The 12,500-nt window shown below is 39.8% G+C and overlaps 1 long non-coding RNA gene across 1 annotated transcript in view; it reads right to left on the bottom strand.

Moving 5' to 3' along the window:
* Positions 1-10,847: 10,847 nt before the first annotated feature.
* Positions 10,848-12,500, bottom strand: part of LOC118766720 — an 18,558-nt gene continuing 16,905 nt past the window's right edge. The window contains exon 3 of the long non-coding RNA XR_005002629.1: positions 10,848-10,979. This is a non-coding gene — a long non-coding RNA (uncharacterized LOC118766720). The remainder of the gene's footprint in view (positions 10,980-12,500) is intronic.

The following is a 12,500-nucleotide window of genomic DNA, read 5'->3' as shown; positions in this document are numbered from 1 at the left end:
TTCTTCTCTCGACAAAACAAAAATATATTCTCATAAAGATAAGTGTCGCTTTTTCCAACGGAATCATAATTCAACGTGAATAGACTGTCATTTCATATTGTCTAACACAGAACAAAAATAGCTAAAATTTTTTTTTTTCACCGGAATTTAGCTTAATTTTCTTTAACTTCATTTTCCCTCTCTCGACAAAACAAATGAGCACCTCCATAATATGAAATATCTTTCGAACTGTAATATTGGTTTCAAATTTTAGCTTAAAACCAACAGTTCGGGGGAGAGTGGTTAAGTTGATTACATAGATTCCCAGAGCTCGACTGGTATTTATGTTTTCGATCTCGAAAGGGCGAAAGACAAAGCCGACATCGGTCGGATTCGAACTCGCCTTGTAAAGACGGACGAAATGCCGGTAAGCATTTTGCCCAGGGTGCTAATGATTCTGCAAGCTTGCCGCCTTTCTCTTAATCGTAATATTGACAGGTTACAGGGCGGTTAGGTGGTAGAATTGTCGGCACGCCAGGTAAAATGCTTAGCAGCATTTTGTCCGTCTTTACGAACTGAGTTCAAATTCCTTCGCCTATTATCGTCGACTTCGCCTTTCATCGTTTCGGAGTCGATAAGATAAGTACCAGGTGAGTACTAGGGTCAATGTAATTGACTTACTCCCACCTCGAACTTGCTGGCTAATGACGAAATCTAGCGCTACAGAATTAGCAGATGTGGAAGAGGTGAAGTAAAAAAAAATGACGGAAGCGTTAAAAGGCTTCGCTTCGCAAGAATTCCAGCACTGCTTCGAACAGTGGGAAATGTGTCTGGACCGATGCATTGCTTCAAATGGAAAATACTTTGAAGGCGATAAAAAGTGTAAACATATAAAACTAAGTGACTAAATTAATATTGCATAATTCTGGTTTCTTTTGGGTGCTCCGTGTGGTGTGTGTGTGTGTGTGTGTGTGTGTGTGTGTGTGGTGTGTGTGTGTGTGTGTGCGTGTGTGCGTGAATTTTTTCTCTCCTCTGTGTGTGTGTGTGTGTGTGTGTGTGTGTGTGTGTGTGTGTGCGCGTGAATTTTTTCTCTCCTTTTTCCTCTCCTTTTTTCTCTCCTTGTTTCTCTCCTTGTTTTTTCTGTGTCCCTTTCTGTAGAAGAGCGTAGGGTCGAAACGTAAAAGACTTTTTCTATTCCTGTGCGTTATACTATTAATAATCTGTTTGTTTTCTACACCACCTGTCTTTGTCTTTTGTTTTTTTTTGTGAACTCTCCCTATTTATATATATATATATATATATATATATATATATATATATATATATATATATATATATACATGCAAGCGCAGGCGTCGCTGTGTGGTAATGGGCATACTTCCCAACAACTTGGTTCCAGCTTCAGGGTTTCAGTCCCACTGCGTGGCAACTTTGGCAAGTGTTTTTCTACTATAGTATCGGGCCGACCAAAACCTTGTGAGTGGATTTGGTAGACGGAAATTGAAAGAAGCCTATTGTGTATATATATATATGTGTGTGTGTGTGTGTGTGAGCGAGACAGACAGACAGACAGACAGAGAGTGTGTGCGTGCGTGTGTGTATGTGTCTTGTGTCTGTGTTTATCCTCCCATCATCATTTGACAACCGATGTTAGTGTGTTTACGTCCCCGTTGCCTAGCAGTTTGGCCAAAGTAACCGATAGAATAAATACTATGCTTACAAAGAATAAGTTCTGAGGTTGATTTCTTCGCCCAGAAAAACCTTTAAGGCAGTGCTCCAGCATGGACACAGTCAAATGACTGAAAGAAATAAAAATATAAAAGCATCAAAGAATATATATATGGTGCTCCCGCATGGGCACAGTCAAAATGACTGAAACATGAGAAAGAATATATATATATATATATATATGTGTGTGTGTGTGTGTGTGTGTGTGGTGTGTGTGTGTGTGTGTGTGTGTGTGTGTATATATATATATATATAGAGAGAGAGAGAGACTTCAACACATTAACCATGTAAACTTTGATTTATGGACCAACTTTTTATAAATCTATAAGTGTGTATATATGTGTATATTTATGTGTTCGTGTGTGTGTGTCTGTGTGTGTGTGTGTGCGTGCGTGCGTGTGTATGGGTGCCTGTATCGGCCTGTCTCTGCCTGCTTGTGTATGTGGGTGTTTCTGTGTATGCACTTGTGCATGACACTGTGTGTGTGTGTGTGTGTGTGTGTGTGTGTGGTTTCAAACTTTGTTCAAGTGTGTTTATGCGATTGCCAGTAGGTGTGTTTGAGAGGATGTAAGTATGTGTATGTATGTGAGTGTTTGCGTATGTGTGTGTGCGTGTGTGTGTGTGTGAGAGAGAGAGATAGTCGATGTGGGCGTGAGTGGACCTTTGTGCATGTATATTTGTTTCTCTGTGTGTATGCGTGTACCTGTATTTATATATGTGTGTATATGTATGTATGTGTACCATTGTGCATATCTGTATGTGTGTATATTTTTTGTTGCTCTAACTGCGATAATATTGCTGGAGTTATATTGCTGCAGTTTTATGAGACTGACATACCGTAAATCTTCGAGTATAGTCCGCCATTGAGTATAATACGCAGGGGATTTTTAGGGGTCTGTACCTCTGAAAAATCTAAACCTTGTGTATAATACGCACTCCTTCGCTAACTTGAGTCGTGCTTAATTAAGCCAGCAGCACCTAGTCGAACAGACACTTCCACGCATGCGTAATACAATAATGGTGATGTTCTCAACTGTTATATGGGAATGTAAATATGTTTGCAAATTGTTTTTGTTACATGTTATTCTGTGTTCTGAATACTTTTATTTTAATAAATGTTGTTTACTGCAAGTTATGGATGATTCTTTTATGACTTCATTGCTTTCAGGCTAAGCTTAAAGTATTTTAGCTCCCGACATCACAAAATGCGTCTGAATAAACATTGCCGGACAGCAAATAGAGACTCGGACATTGCTTAGAAAATATTTTTCATTTTTAACCTCGTATACAGTACGCACTAGGGATTTTGACCTTTAAATTTTGGTGGGGAAATGCGAATTATACTCGAGGATTTACGGTACCTTATTAAGGTCCTCCGCTTTAGACATGACAGCCTTGTATCAGGATTTACTCTGTGGTAGAACGTTGTAATCAACGGCGGAGAGACATTCAGAGGTATGCAAACGTGCCTCACCGACTTAGCGAAGTTAGAATGCAATGTGTGCACAAACAGCTACAAATTATATATACTGAACTACAAAAGAAACATCGCACTGTAAAAGATTGTTTCACACACGATATTGAGATTGAGTTCAAATTCCGCCGAGGTCGACTTTGCTTTTCATCCTTTCGGGGTCGATAAATAAAGTACCAGTTACGCACTGGGGTCCATGTAATCGACTTAAATTCGTTTGTCTGGCCTTGTTTGTCCCCTCTATGCTTAGCCCCTCGTGGGTAATAAAGAAACATATATGGATTTTATCACATTTCTAGGTAATTTGACACCAGGAAGATGTCGCTGACCCACAACACCACTCTCTTTTGAAAACACAAGGATTGCATGTGGGGTTCCAACTCGCTCACTTTTCGTGAACATAGTAATGCTCGAGAATGCATCTTAATGAAAAGCATGATGCACGTGCAAAACGTTGACTCATTGGGTGTACAAGGCACCCAAATTTACCAGCCTGATTTTCGTTTCCCGAACGCAGCAAGCATGCCACGACTTCCACGAAATGAGGGAGCAGGCCATCGGACGTCTTCATGCTGGTCAGCGTCCATGGGTCATTGCTAATGACCTGAACTGCAATATTCAGACAATTGAGCGGCTGATGCCACAAACATCATGGATGATCGTCCACGCAATGGCCGACTGAGGATTGCAACGACACGTTAAGATCGCCACCTGCACCGACAGCGCTTGCTGGGCCGATTCCGGAGGGCAATGGAATCAGCTAGGCAGACCATAGGCACTCGCCACAGACCCATTTGTGCAGAGACAGTTCACCGCCGGATGAGATCTTTCAATCTGTCTTATCGACGTCCTGCTAGGGTCCCCATCCTCACAGATCGACTGCTCGAAAACGCCAGAACTAGCGATATCAGCAGTGGAGGACTATAGACTTCTCTGGCGAAAGTTGGTATTGTTTTTCTGTGGTAGAAGGCAGAGATAGGGTTTGGAGAAGAGGTGAACGTCATACCGATGGCTATGCGGTGGAGAAAAACTCATGGGAAGGACAGAACATCATGGTATGGGGCAGTATTGCACTCAACCAGAAACTTGGACCGATGGTCTTTCAAAATATCGGCTAAGGCCATAGCAATGGAGTAACCGCTACTCGCCACATCGACCAAGTGCTGAGGCCTCACATTTTGTCATACTTTGTCCGTCATTGAAATCACGCTTTTCCAACACGTCAACGCCCGTGCCCATACTTCCAAGCTGACAACAGACTTCTTCCAACAACACAACATCTAGACACTGCCGTGGCCTACCCTAATTCAAGACTTGAACCCCATAGAGCACCTATGGGACAAAATCCGAAGAAGGCTAAATGACATCCGTCCAAGGCCGACAACTGCATCACAACTCACTGCAAGTTTTAACAGAGTGTAGGCTGCTATCCCCATGGCCTTCATCAATCGTTTGGAGCATTCAATCTACAGAAGATGCCTGGCGGTAATCAATGCTAACGAGATATTGAGTTCATCTCTTTGGATCCAGGACACTCCGTCATCACGTGACTTCATGTGACGTCAAGCATATTTCAAGAAGTGACGTTTTATCACAAGGAAAGAACTGTTTCTTAATTAATACTCTTCAAGCAGTGCTATGGAAGCCTGTTAATTAACAGGTTTCTATTTAATCTTAGTCCTGGTATGTTTGTTATGTATTTGTCTGAATATTTTTTATCGTACCTAATGCGCCTACTACGATAGAAATTTTTTTGACCTTGTAGGTCATGTGCTGTTAGAATTTTCTTCTGGTCGAGCAGCCCATCCCGCTCAAAAGGTCCTTGAATAAGGGTTGTTTAAGGATGATGAACAAAACACCCATGTTTCTAGAGGTGACTTATTTAAACCCCAAAGAATCCCTCTCAACATATGGCTATGCTGCTTCCTCACTACTTCTGCTCCTCATCAGAGATGCACATATCGTCAGCCACTAAGGGACATGCTCAACTGGTTACGGTCAAACAACTGACAAGCAAATCTGTGGTATTGAGCAGAATATTTGGTGTAGCCCATCTTTTATACCAAGACAAAACAACGTACATGATAACACTTCCAATCAGTTAAGATCAGAGGTCATTAGAGCCACTGCATGGTACAGCACTATGACATTTATTATTAAAACTACCGTCTTATCGAAGGCTGGATGGAGACGGATGAAACTTTCAGGGATGTTTGGCCTTGTGACTGGCACGAACTTATTAGATTTTGGGATCGATCCGGTGCCAGACAAGGATTCTGGATTATTTTTCCTTAATTTTTGAGAGCGGTCGGGTTCATTTTTAGTTTTCTTCTTTGTGAGAGCAGCAGAGTTTATTTCAGATAGTCTCATTTTAAAAATTATCCCCGGCTAATCGTTGAGAGGACGTTGATGTTGCCTTGGCGGAGGTTTGCACTCTCTGAGTGATCTTGTTATTATTATTATTATTATTATTATTATTATTATTATTATTATTATTATTATTATGTGTTGAATGCATATGTCTTTCCATTTATATGTGTGTTGTTTGTATGTCTATGTATATATGCGCATATGTAGGTATGTCTCTGTAAGTTGCTGTGTGTATATTATCACCTCGTTTGAATAGGGTGTACTAACCCTTTAGCGTTTAAACTAGCCATATCCGGCCAAAATATCCTACCTGTTTTACGTTCAAGCCAGCCAGATCTGACCTCTTACACCTCTTACAATGTCATTCCAAAACGAAGCAATCACATCATTGAAATCATGAAGCTATGAGTTAATGCGCGATTAATTCAAAACAATACGAATAAATAAATAATTCATTTGACAAGAGTAATCTAAATACTAAAAGGCTAAAGCAGGTTGCTAAAGTGATTAAAGAGTTCTAAATATAAAGGGTCGATTCTATAAAGATTAAGAACCAAGAGTCTTTGGCAAAGACCCCCGGAAAATTAGCCAAATCTCTCGAAAAACGTGGTGATCTCATTCTCGCTCACAACATCATAAGCGGAAAGTGTAACCTCTCGAAAGAGATGTTCTTCACTCCTGCTCCAGAGTGTGGGCTGCGGGGTCACTCCGAAAAGCTCTATCTTCGACGATTTCATCTCAATCGAAGGAGAGGGGCTTTCTCCGTCCGGGTTGCGGATCCGTGGAATAAGCTACCGGACGAGATAGTGAAGATGCCGACGACCGCTCAGTTCAAAGTCTCTCTTGACCAGAAATGGCCTGAACTCTTTGTATGACCACCCTCCCGGTGCATAACTCCCTGTCTCCCCTACATGGCCTTGCTTTTGCTTTTTGAGCCAATAAAAATTGAATTAAAATTTAAAAAATTGAATTAAATCGAATAAACAAGTAAAAAAATTCTTATTAGCGCTTGATTATAATCAATATGGCTCCATAGATATTCTTTGTTTCGTTTCTACCACTGGAGCACCATTTACAAAGGGTCTTAGTATTAATTAATCATATTGACTCCAAAATAGATTTCGGTTTCATATTAATTTTTGTTGCTGTCTAATTGTCGGAAGCCTTACATTTTGACATAGGAGGGGCGGAACGTGGCATACCTGTTTTATATAGAAAAAAAAATAACCAAAAGCTCAAACAAACATAACCATCCACCCTACCCTCTATCCATACATCCACCGTATATGCATACATGTTTTGACGTGTACACATACACATATCGATATATCGCTTGCAAGCACGTAGCTTTCGGCTCAGTCCTTCTATGCGGCACCTTGAACAATTGCCTTCCTCTATAGCCCCAGGTCTCCCAATGTTCTCTAAGTGAATTAGTTAAACAGAAACTGTGAGGAAACCTGTCGTGTATATATATTTATACAAAACATTGATACGAAACTTAAAGAATTCATGTCAATAATGCGAACCATATGCATTAAAATTGTCCAAGAAAAGAGAGCAACTACATACAAAAGCATCATTCCTCGAGACAGGAGAGTCTTTATGAGAAAGGGAATAAAGATCTCCAATCGCTTAAATAATTTAATGACAGCAAGAAATCCCTCCTCAAATAGAGACTTTTATAGGTCGAAAGTAAACTCAAACTCTCCCATGGAAAGGAAAGGGTAGATAGAGAGACCAGGCGGTGGAAAATATATGAATGAATCCTAAAACCTTCTACAAGTTCGCGAAAGGTGCTGCCTCGGTACACTACAAGATAGAACCACTGTTTGAAGAAGGTGGCTCGCTAGCTGCGGACTCAAGAGGCTATGTGAAGTACTAAATAAACAATTCTAGAGAGTCTTCAACTCTCAATTGGGAAACGGGAAAGTAAGCGAGTCTAAAGAGTTTGTCAACACTGCAGACCTACATAGGGAAAAGGCAACTGTCGACTACATCGACAAAGAAGAGGAAAATGTAATATCGGCCATTGATGAGATGGGCTCAAATTCTACAAGGGGTTCGGGTGGATTTTGGCGGTTCTAAAAGCATGCAAGAAATCTCTTTTGCAAAACCACTGTAGATACTTATTCAGAGTTTTCTTGCATGTGCATGTGGCAAACTTCCAAAACTGTTACAAGAGGGTATCATATGCCCTGTTCATAAAGGAGAAATCAGAGCAAATACTAAAAGGCCTATTTCTCTGACTTAACATGTTATCAGGGTCATGGAAAGCGTTGTCATAAGGATACTGATACCGATCCTCGGAGAGAATAACTTGCTCACAAATACACAACTTGGGTTCCACCCAGGGAGGAGCTGCCTCACACTACTACTACAACATTACGATTGGATACTGAAACAGCAGTTCAACCATTCAAATGTGGATGTGATACATCTCTATTTTGCCAAGGCTTTTGACAAAGTTGATCATAGGATATGTCACAAACTACATGACTTTGATACCACTTGAAAACTGGGAGAATGATTGCACAGCTTTTAAATGACAAAAGTCAAAAACTTGCAGCCAGGTGCTCTTTCTGGGAAGACATCAATCCGCAGCGGAGTTCCTCAGAGAACTATACTAAGATAAATTATAGTTTGTGGTCGCTCACTCAGATCTGTAATCAATCGTACAGTCAGCCGCTCTCACCAGCTATACTGATGATACAAAAGTATCACAAACGGTCAACGACCCTAATGACATACTAAAACTGCAAAACGACCTGCATACAATATACAAATGAGCTGCTGAAAATAACATGCAGTTCAATGCTGATAAGCTTCAAGCACTCCCTTGTTGGACCCATAAACAGACTACAATCGGAATACATAGGACCAGGGGAGCAATGCAATCCCAGAGTTAGGATCGGTGCGTGAGCTGGGAATCCATATGAGTAAATGATGCAATATTCCATGTGCATATTACCAAGATGGTAACACTGTGCAGACGAGTAGCTGGATGGATCCTTAGATCATTCAGAAGCAGAAATAAGGATACCTTGCAACTCTTATGGAGGACGTTTGTTCTCAGTTATCTGGATTATTGCTCCCGCAGAGTGTCAAATTAATGGTGGAATTTTTGACAATCTAGTGCCACAACACGAAGTAGACTTACTTGGTGAAACACATGAGCTACTGAGAGAGGCCACAAAAGCTGAAGCTCTACTCCCTATAGAGAAGGCCAGAAGGATATGCAGTGGTATACATACGGAAGATTTTGAACGAACTAGCTCTCAACTTATGAATTAAAAGCTATACCAACCACCGAATTGGACGGCACTGCATAATACCAAAGATCCTGTCTTCTTAATCTCGGATTAGGACCGACCCAGTATTTCAACAGCTTGAGTTTCAGGGGACCGCAACTGTTTCACATCCTGCCAAACAACCTTAGAGATTTGCAAGGTGTAGATGTGGAAACCTTCAAAAATCACCTGGTCTACTTTCAACCTGAAATCCCAGATGAACCCATAGGGGCATCTGGGTAGGAGGCACAAACAAGAGCAGTGCCGTCTAACTCGCTTCTTCACCAAGAACAATACAGAAAGGAGACCCATAAACAATGAAATGTGGTGCTCCAGTATGGCCCCCATGAAACCAGTAAGAGAATAAATGAATATATATATAATACATAATACATATATACACACACACACACACACACAATATATATATATATATATATATATATAACACACAATATACATAATATATACATACATATATATACCTAAATATATATATATATATATATATAATATATTATATATATCTATATATATATTATATGATGCATATAACTACTTCTATATATATATATATGCCTATATATGTATATATATATGAATGCATGTATGTAGTATGTATGTATGTATGTATGTATGTATGTATGTATGTATGTATGATAGTATAAATATACAACATACGTGTAATACATCAGTTTATGCTGTGTTTATAATCAATGAAAAGTTTCAAAATTAAATGGATTCAGATGTCGAGTGTTTCGTGTGTTGCATTCACCGAACTGATAAGCGCCATGCGCGCCTCTCTCGACCCTTGAATCGCTTTTAAAACTCTGCCGATTAAAAATAAAAGATAATGAAGTATTTAGTCACACACATGCTCACACATATCGCATATACATATATACATATATACATACATATGTAGGTACACATACATACACTCATGCACGCATACACATACATACACTCATGCACGCATACACACACACATACACACAAGCAGATGTGTTGCGTGTTTCTGATAACGCCGAAGTGATATCGAACCAAAAATCAATGTCTTAGATGGCCGAATCTTTAGGACTGATTGTGTACCGTGATCTTGGCGTCTCAAGTCAAAACTGAGCGAAAAACAATCAAGATGGGAAGTCACCTCTCTGGCAATTGCAACCTAAAATTTTGGGTCCAATAAGTTTTTTACAACACCTCAAAGACCCTCTCCACCCTATAGACATGATCCAGAAACAAGCCAGAGTAAGATATCCAGGACCAGTATGGGATGCAGGCTCAAGAACGTGTGTGAGAGCGCCATGTTCTCAAGTACAAGCAAAATATCTCCAAAATATCCAATGCCATTCCCTGTATATCTCGTTTTATATCAGAGTGACCTTCTCCTAGAGATATATATTTCTTTATTGCCCACAAGGGGCTAAACATAGAGGGGACAAACAAGGACAGACAAACGGATTAAGTCGATTACATCGACCCCAGTGCGAAACTGGTACTTTTATTTATCGACCCCGAAAGGATGAAAGGCAAAGTCGACCTCGGCGGAATTTGAACTCAGAACGTAGCCGCAGACGAAATACCGGTCAGCATTTCGCCCGGCACGCTAACGTGTCTGCCAGATCGCCGCCTTAAAGTACATCTCTCCTAGAGATATACTTTAACAAAAGCTGAGAGAGTGCTTCACTCCCAGTGGTCTTCCAGGACGCTCGACACTAATCCGGAATTTCTGAGGGCCCTAAACTTACATGTCTTGGGTAACAGTCTCCAGAGCAGTAGTATCAGGTCGGGTGAACGTGGTACCCATTTCAACAGCACATTTTATCAGGAAGCGCCAAATTGCCGTTGGAGGACTCTGAGTTTCCAGACTTGTTCTTATGGACTTCTTGGGGCTTTGCAAGAGCTTTTAGCGAACCCGCTCGACCGTCTCTTCCGATATTATTGGCCGTCCAGATCCTTTTGCCCTGCACACACAGCCTTCCGCTTTTAATTTATTATGCCATGTCCACATCTGCATTGCCGTTGGTGACTTTTTAGACGACTCTCTCACAAGTGCACGCTGCAGTCTTGTTCGACTGTGTTCGAGCACACTCCAACACACAAAACATCTTTTCTCTTCCAGTGAATGCCATTTCTATCTCCGAAAAGATAAACATATCAAACGTTAAACATAAAATTTTGACCTGTTTCTACGCATACTGTTAGAATTTGGAGTCATTTGAACAAGAACTGGCAAAGTTATTAGATTGCGAAATGATATCAAACTTTTTGAAACACCCTTTGTATATATATATATATATATATATATATATATATATATATATATATATATAGTATATGTATATATATACGTATGTATAGTGTGTATATATATATATAATATATATATAATTATATATATATACATATATATATATATATATATATATATATATATATATATATATATATATATATGTATGTATGTATATATATATATGTGTGTGTGTGTGTGTATGTACGTATGTATATCTAATATAGGATTAAATTTTTTCGAAAAAGATTCTATCAATGGCCAGGATATTAAAAAATACCTTTATAGTGATGAATTATATGGTTATGGACGATGTGTCTATTTTCGGCATATTTGGCATTAGAAATTTTTTTTCTTTTGACCTTGTTTATAAGTTGTGTATATATGTAAGTATAATATCTATATATATATATATATATATTATATATATATATATAATATATATATATTATAATGTTATTAAGTCTATGTCCGGTCACTCTATGACCAGACATAGGCTTAACTACATATAAATACATTACTGCTCTATGCTTTTCAGAATGAACTTCTTTTCCAGATATATGATACATTGACGATATATATATATAATGTGCTTCTTTTAGTTTCCGCCTGCTAAATCCATTCACAAGACTTTGGTCGGTCCGAGAATATAGCAGAAGACGCTTGCCAATGTAGTAAAACTGAATCCGGAACCATGTGGTTGGAAAGAAAAGTTCTTAACACACACCTCCATATATGTGTACATATAAACATACAAACATACATACATACATGTACATTCACATACATATATGTACGTACTCATATATCCATACGCATATATGTATATACACATACACACATTCACCGACACACACGCGCATGTAGTTTGTATTACAGGTATGAATATAGAGTGAGTACCAAGCTAAGGGGAACGTGTAATAGTTGGTGTGTTTGTTGTTGCTGTTGAGCGTAGCGGTCTTCGTTCTAGTGGGAGATGTACGAAACGCGGTCCTTTGCTATTCGTAAGACCCGCAGAAGAGAAACCAGGTCAACCCCCCCCCCCGATACCGAGAGCATCGACGGATGGATGAATGCGCATCCAGGCTCATCGGTTGCGTAGGAAGTCGAGGACAAGAAACAGGTAGAAAGAGTGAGAGAAAGTTGGAGCGAAAGAGTACAAAAGGGGTCGCCACCACCTCCTCCTGTCGGAGCCTCGTGGAGCTATAGGTGTTTTCGCTCAATAAACACACACAACGCCCGGTCTGGGAATCGAAACCGCAATCCTCCGACCGCGAGTCCGCTGCCTTAACCATTGGGCCATTGCGCCTCCTGTTGTTGCTGTGTCATATTTAAGGTCAGAAAGAACAAAAAAAGAAAAGAAACG

Source organism: Octopus sinensis, linkage group LG17, assembly GCF_006345805.1.
Source record: "Octopus sinensis linkage group LG17, ASM634580v1, whole genome shotgun sequence".
Taxonomy (NCBI): domain Eukaryota; kingdom Metazoa; phylum Mollusca; class Cephalopoda; order Octopoda; family Octopodidae; genus Octopus; species Octopus sinensis.
This window is presented reverse-complemented; position numbering and strand designations above follow the sequence as displayed.